Source organism: Garra rufa, chromosome 17 (assembly GCF_049309525.1).
Source record: "Garra rufa chromosome 17, GarRuf1.0, whole genome shotgun sequence".
NCBI classification, from domain to species: Eukaryota; Metazoa; Chordata; class Actinopteri; order Cypriniformes; family Cyprinidae; genus Garra; species Garra rufa.
The window spans coordinates 33,809,332-33,816,416 of NC_133377.1; the positions used below are offsets into that span (position 1 = coordinate 33,809,332).

General features: G+C 32.3%; 1 protein-coding gene across 1 annotated transcript in view; it reads left to right on the plus strand.

Moving 5' to 3' along the window:
- LOC141289619 (enhancer of filamentation 1-like) overlaps positions 1-7,085 on the plus strand; it is a 41,373-nt gene that overhangs the window by 22,036 nt on the left and 12,252 nt on the right. The gene's annotated exons all lie outside the window — the stretch shown is intronic.

Here is a 7,085-nt window from a genome sequence, read left to right on the forward strand (position 1 = left end):
CATGAAAGATTTACGCTATTTAATAAATCCACATCTTTTTATACATATTTTGGACTATGGGGTCCGCCATTATTACAGTGATGTAAAATGGTTGCATTCGGTGAGCTACTGTCACAACCTGTTGCTATTTTTTACCACAACACAACTCATAAAATTAATTATTGATATGATGCCACATTGCGCGGCTTTTGGTTGCAATGCTTTCGCACCGCTTTTAGAAGCACTGCTTTCCTAGTGGTAAAAAGAGGAGAAAAGAATTAGAAGATGCCTCTGGACGAATAAATCTTCCTGAAGACCCACGTCTTTGTTCTCTCCACTTCAGCCCTGATGCCTTTGAGGCTTTTAGTAGACCACAGCTACTGAAAGAGCTTACAAATGGCAGAGACAAGAAATGCTAGATGCCATCCTGGAAGGACGTTAACATGCTGGCGCTTGTCATGACACCGCAGCCACTAAAGGAGTTCTTAGCTTGGATTTCACTCGATATCCAGAGAGCGTTTAGACTCCTTGTGGGTAAAAAAAATTTTTTGGTATGGCATAGGGTTTAAGCCCATGCTTATATCCATTGTCACCTATAAGCTTGTTTAATAGCTGTGGTCATCATATAATTTTATTTTCCGAGTTGTGTATTACGGTTTAAAAAAAGTAATAGTTAGCACCACTTGCTCAGGGAGTGCAAACATTTGATGGTAGTCCAAAATATGTATAAAACAATGTGGATTATTAAAATAATCTTTAATTGGTTTTCTACTATATACTTCAGAAAGAAACATTTTAAAATGAAAATATTATATAAGAAATAATAATACTAGCTATTTACGGTGGTTGACCCATAAGCCTGTTTCAAAATCCAGATTAAAAGCGTCTCCATGTCCAGCCAAAAATCGCCCTGGATCGAAGTTGTGTGCACACCCTGCCCTGCCCTCCACCGCAGCGATGCAGGCTTTCTGTTTAAGGGCTTTATAATGTCCAGTCGATGCATCGGGCTACACCGGTGTACTCTGAATAGGAAAACCACAGCAGAGATGGAAAAATAAATAGAGGAGATCAGGCTACTGAACATGCTGAGAAAGCATACAAAATGGAGTGTATGTCAGCGGGTGGAAAGGGATTTGTGTGTCATTCTTAAAACCTGTCAGCTTATTTTCATGCAACACTTAAAATTGCATTTCTATGAACCACATCCATGGCAGTTCTCAACCCACTTTTAAAGACACAGAATCAGACTGAATGATTTGGGCCATTTTATTATGTTTTATATTACGTTTTGATGATTATATAATGGCATATGACAAACATGTAACTTTTCATATGGCGGATGATAATTAAAGAGGAATATGATTCAGATTCAGCTGTTTTTTCCAATTTAGCACTTAGATACAGACACTAGACATATCTTGTGTTCATGAAAACATCACTCAGGCAAACTCATAACACTGAGGTCATGTCTGAGATTGTCCCTTTAAAGTAGAGGTTCTGTTTTGGACATTAACCATTTAGAAAGCTACCAGTCTCTTGAGATTAGGAAGGTTGATGTTAAGGTTCGGTCCATCTACCTCAATTGATCTTGGGATGGGCGTTCATGGATATTGGGCTGTTTTGTTTTGGTGGTGTTTGAATAATGAATAATGGCCACCTTGTTTGTTGTTTTCCTGAGGTTGGCATAACAGTTTGCCAGCTCTCGTAAGAGTGAGGTAAGAGGGTGTTCCCACATCTGTAAATGCAATGTTCTGTTGACGGCTCTCTGACATGAAGTGCATTACAAAGGTGTGGCATAGCGGAAAGTGCAACAAAAAGAACCATTTCCTTCCTGCTTTCACTTCCTTTGATGAAAAATAAAAGTGATTCCCTTTATAGAGCTGTCGCTGAAAATGGCGACGTGATTTTGATCACATTAGTGTGCAGTTTAGATTTTCCATGTTGATTGTTCTTCATTCCGGCAACTGTGTGCAAGCTTGCAGTTTAGCTATGCACATCCTGACCTTCACAACTTGGCCTAATTAAATGTTTTGTGACAACCAACCAATTATGTTGTTTAGTTCACATTATGCCTACAAGTTTCTGACTAGTAAAAACGTTTAAACGTTTAAAAATTGCTTGTAAATCTTTAAATCTTAGATTTAGTGATCATTTAAAATAATTTAATGTTTTTGTCAACTTGTTTTATTTCAATAAACACAGGTTTTGCATTTCTTTATAGAACTGATTGATTGTAGGCCTTGATTTGAGCTGATGCACTTCAGTTTATAAGTAAAAAAAAAACATTATTTGTAAATAATTTTGGCAATATTTACACAAGCTGAGGTACATAAGTTCAGATCAATGAGGTGTATGATCAATCAGTTTCAAAAGAAATACAAAACCTTGGAGAACTGAAAGAAAACAAGATTTAATCCAATATTTGGTGGTAATAGAACATAACTGCGGAATTTAGAAGCAATTTTATTTTGCAAGCTGGAATTGTAACTTCCAAAAAGTACAAAAAGTCAGTAGGTTTCAGTCCCATGAAAAAAAAAATAAGGGGTCCAAATAAGAAGGGTTTTATATGGAACCCAGTTCTGAGTTTTGTCAGTTCTAAGTCTTTCGCAATTCCAAGTTTATATCTCACAATTCTGACTTTTTTTTATTGCAATGCCAAGTTTATATCTCACAATTCTGACTTTTTTTTAATTGCAATTCCAAGTTTATATCTCACAATTCTGACTTTTTTCTCACAATTCTGAATTTATATCTGACAATTTTCGTATTTTTCTCGGAATTCCAGATTTATATACCACAATTCTGAATCTTTTTTTGCAATTTCGAGTTTATATCTCACAATTCTGACTTTTTTCTCACAATGCTGAATTTATATCTGACAATTTTCATATTTTTCTCAGAAATTCCTGATTTATATCTCACAATTCTGACTTTTTTTCTCACAATTCCGAGTTTATATCTGACAATTTTCATATTTTTCTCGCATTTCCAGATTTATTTCTCACAATTCTGACTTTTTTCTCGCAATCCCGAGTTTGTATCTCACAATTCTGACTTTTTTCTCACAATGCTGAATTTATATCTGACAATTTTCATATTTTTCTCGGAATTCCTGATTTATATCTCACAATTCTGACTTTTTTTCTCACAATTCCGAGTTTATATCTGACAATTTTCATATTTTTCTCGCATTTCCAGATTTATATCTCACAATTCTGACTTTTTTCTCACAATTCTGAATTTATATCTGACAATTTTCGTATTTTTCTCAGAATTCCAGATTTATATACCACAATTCTGAATCTTTTTTTGCAATTTCGAGTTTATATCTCACAATTCTGACTTTTTTCTCACAATGCTGAATTTATATCTGACAATTTTCATATTTTTCTCGGAATTCCTGATTTATCTCACAATTCTGACTTTTTTTCTCACAATTCCGAGTTTATATCTGACAATTTTCATATTTTTCTCGCATTTCCAGATTTATATCTCACAATTCTGACTTTTTTCTCGCAATCCCGAGTTTGTATCTCACAATTCTGACTTTTTTCTCACAATGCTGAATTTATATCTGACAATTTTCATATTTTTCTCGGAATTCCTGATTTATATCTCACAATTCTGACTTTTTTTCTCACAATTCCGAGTTTATATCTGACAATTTTCATATTTTTCTCGCATTTCCAGATTTATATCTCACAATTCTGACTTTTTTCTCGCAATCCCGAGTTTGTATCTCACAATTCTGACTTTTCTTTTGCAATTCCAAGTTTATATCTCAGAATTCAAACTTTTTTTTCTCACAAATGCAAGTTTGTATCTCACAATTCTGACTTTTTTTCGTAATCCCGAATTTATCTCTCACAATTCTATTTTTTTCTCACAATTCCAAGTTTATATCTGACAATTTTCATATTAGCAAGCAAGTGCTATTCTGAGGTAGAAGAAAAGCCTTTGCAAGTTATAAAGAATTGCGAGATATAAACTCGTAATTACCCGTTTTATTTTTTTATTCAATGGCGGAAACAGGCTTCCACAGTTTTTTGAATTTACAGAGTACGTTTTTTTTTTTCTGTAATCAACAAAAAGTTGCACATGGATCCATTTTAGCTTTTTGAGATTTGCCAAACAACTAATACCCGACAATATCCTGAACAGCTCAGAGCTGTCCTCTTGTAATTATGGTGGTTCTAAAACGACAGGAACAGTGTTTCTTATAGGCCGAATTCTAGAAGGCAAAGTTCTCAAATGTTTAATTTGAATCCAGAAAGTATCTATTTGTGCTGTACTACAGTTATGCTTGTGGATGATGTGTTTGTTGCTGGCACAGAGCAGGATTTGGGCACATAATGACACACTGTAACATTTGGTTACCAAAGTCTGGCTCTTTGGAGGAGGGCGGCTCTGTCCCCGCCTGACCTGAGAAGTACAGTGATCTAAAGCTGCTCACAGCTGCACTATTCATGCCAGCCAGAGCCTGGCTCGAGCGAGGGCCATCTCTGAGATTTACACAACCACACAATGTCCTTCACAGAGCAGGGCCTTATGGGTAGAGATGAGATCTCTTGTCCCATTGGTGCCCGAGTCTGGTTGACACCACAAATTGACACTGTGAGTAAAGTAAAGTGGTTTTTGTTACTTCATACACGCTGTTCCTATATATATATATTTAATTGTACTTAAAAATATTTACACATAAATACAAAGTTGTTTCATAAAAAATTTTAATGTAAAAAATAATTACATAAAATATAATAAAATGCATATTGATGATTAATAATGATTAAATGACATTATTTTTATTAAATAAAATTATATATATATATACTTAATAGTTAAATGTAATTGTAATTTATATTTATACATACATACAAACAAAACATTATTTTTTTACATGTTTTTTGTTTGGATGTATCACAAGCCCCTGTGATCTGACCCAGAAAACATGTCATGACCCCTTTAGTGTGAGACACATGGCAGTGTTTTCCCTCCTGCAGAGATAACAGGAAATGCTCAGCGGAGAGGTAACTTATTTCCTTAAGCCCACTGGACTCCTTCAGCACAATTTCTTCTAGTTTACCTCGTCTTCTTCCTTACTTCAAGTCAAAAATTCTTTTTTTTTTTTTTTTTTGCTGCCACCTACTTATTAATTAAAGACAAACTGTTGAAATCAGGGTCACTGCATGATTGATGCATATCATTTAAATAATCACCCCCAACCGCGGCGTCTCAATGCGCATCTATAAATCACGGCGTGCGTTTCAATGTTTCCATGTGATGTAAAATTAATTATGGCTCCATGCATTAGGTTAATACGCCTAAATTAGCAGGAAGTCTTTGTGCTTTTCTGTTTTATGGCCGTCATGTGGGACATCCCTGTGGGTTTGACTTTTAATTGCCTTCGTTGATGAGTTCGACTTATTAATAGGACGGAGCTTTTTCTGTCACAGGAACAGAACAGATGTAAAGAGACCTGAGGGAGAGAAACACAGCAGATCAAGAAGGAAGATTCGAGATTTTTCTAGAGATTTCTTTTTTCCAAACGGTCAACCGAACGCTTTTCCAGCTCTACTGACTTGTCAAACATGACTCAGAGCTGCTCAGTGAAGTCATTGTTTACTCAGTTAAACAGCTTTTGCTGAAATGCTGCATACCGAAAAATGAGGCCGGTGAGAAAACATTCTTACGTCATGCTGCTTTTTCTCCAAGGACAAAAAAAAGGGAGGCTCCTGCAGCAATTAGGTCGATCTCAGGTTCAAATGTGATCCGGTCTTAGTCACGCACACCCCGTCAGGGTGTAACAGAATCCAGGGAAGAAGTCACCTGAGCGGGAGAAAATGTTTGCCTAGAGGTCACAGTTCACATCTCACACTACCACACATTTACTCATTTCCGATTAGATGCTCCGGGTGGCAGAGAAGTGATTTAGGTAATATTTCCATAAATTAATAAAATGTTATATAGTATGTTAAATAAATTATAATGTAATATATGTGATAATAATAGGTGATAATTAAATTAGATTCATGTGAACTAATATATATATATATCATCTATATAATAATGTATTATTTATATTTGACATATATGCTGATATTTACAATTTTCCCTAAAATTAATTATAATAAATATAGTAATAAATTAGATATTGTGTATTATATATGTGATCATAATCCAATTGTATTAATATTAACTAATATGATTTATGTTATATAATATTACAACATTTTATCATGTTTAATAGTCTATAATAGCTCTAACAAGATATATAATATATGAAGATCTTTCAAAGATATCAGTATATTTAATAATAATAATAATAATATAGTAAATATTTCATTGTTATTTTATTTTTTTCAAATACTGTGTATATATATTTATATATATAAACAAGGTTTTATGTTATAATTTTATGTGAGAAAAAATATAAAAATATATTTATGTGCTATATAAGATATATCAAGATTAAAATAGATTTATTCATAGTAATAATAGAAAATATTTTTGACATTTTATTGTATTCTGTCAAATATTGTATTATAATATATATGTTGTATATATAAAAACTTAATTTATATATTATATCCCTGAATACTGTAATTAGCTAAGGGGAAATATTGTTCATTACTATTAGTTTATCATATTTCTGTATAATTATACATTATAATAAATAATAATAATTGATAATATATGGGATGATTAGATTAATATTAACTAATATGATTTATATATTATATATTCTTAAATATTATCAAAGATTTGATAATTTAAAAAAAGTCTAAAATAGCCATATATACGAAGCAAGATCTTTAAGATATATCAGTGTATATATATAATATACTATAAATGTGTGTGTGTGTGTAGTACAAGGTTTTAGAATATAATTTTGTGAAATATGTGTATATGTATATATATATATATATATATATATATATATATATATATATATATATATATATATATATATTTATTTATTTATTTATTTATATTATGCAATCTACAAGATATATCAAGATTATAATATTTATTAATAGTAATAATAAAAAATATTTTAGACATATTTATTGTATTATGTCAAATATTATAGCATTAGTAATTGGTTT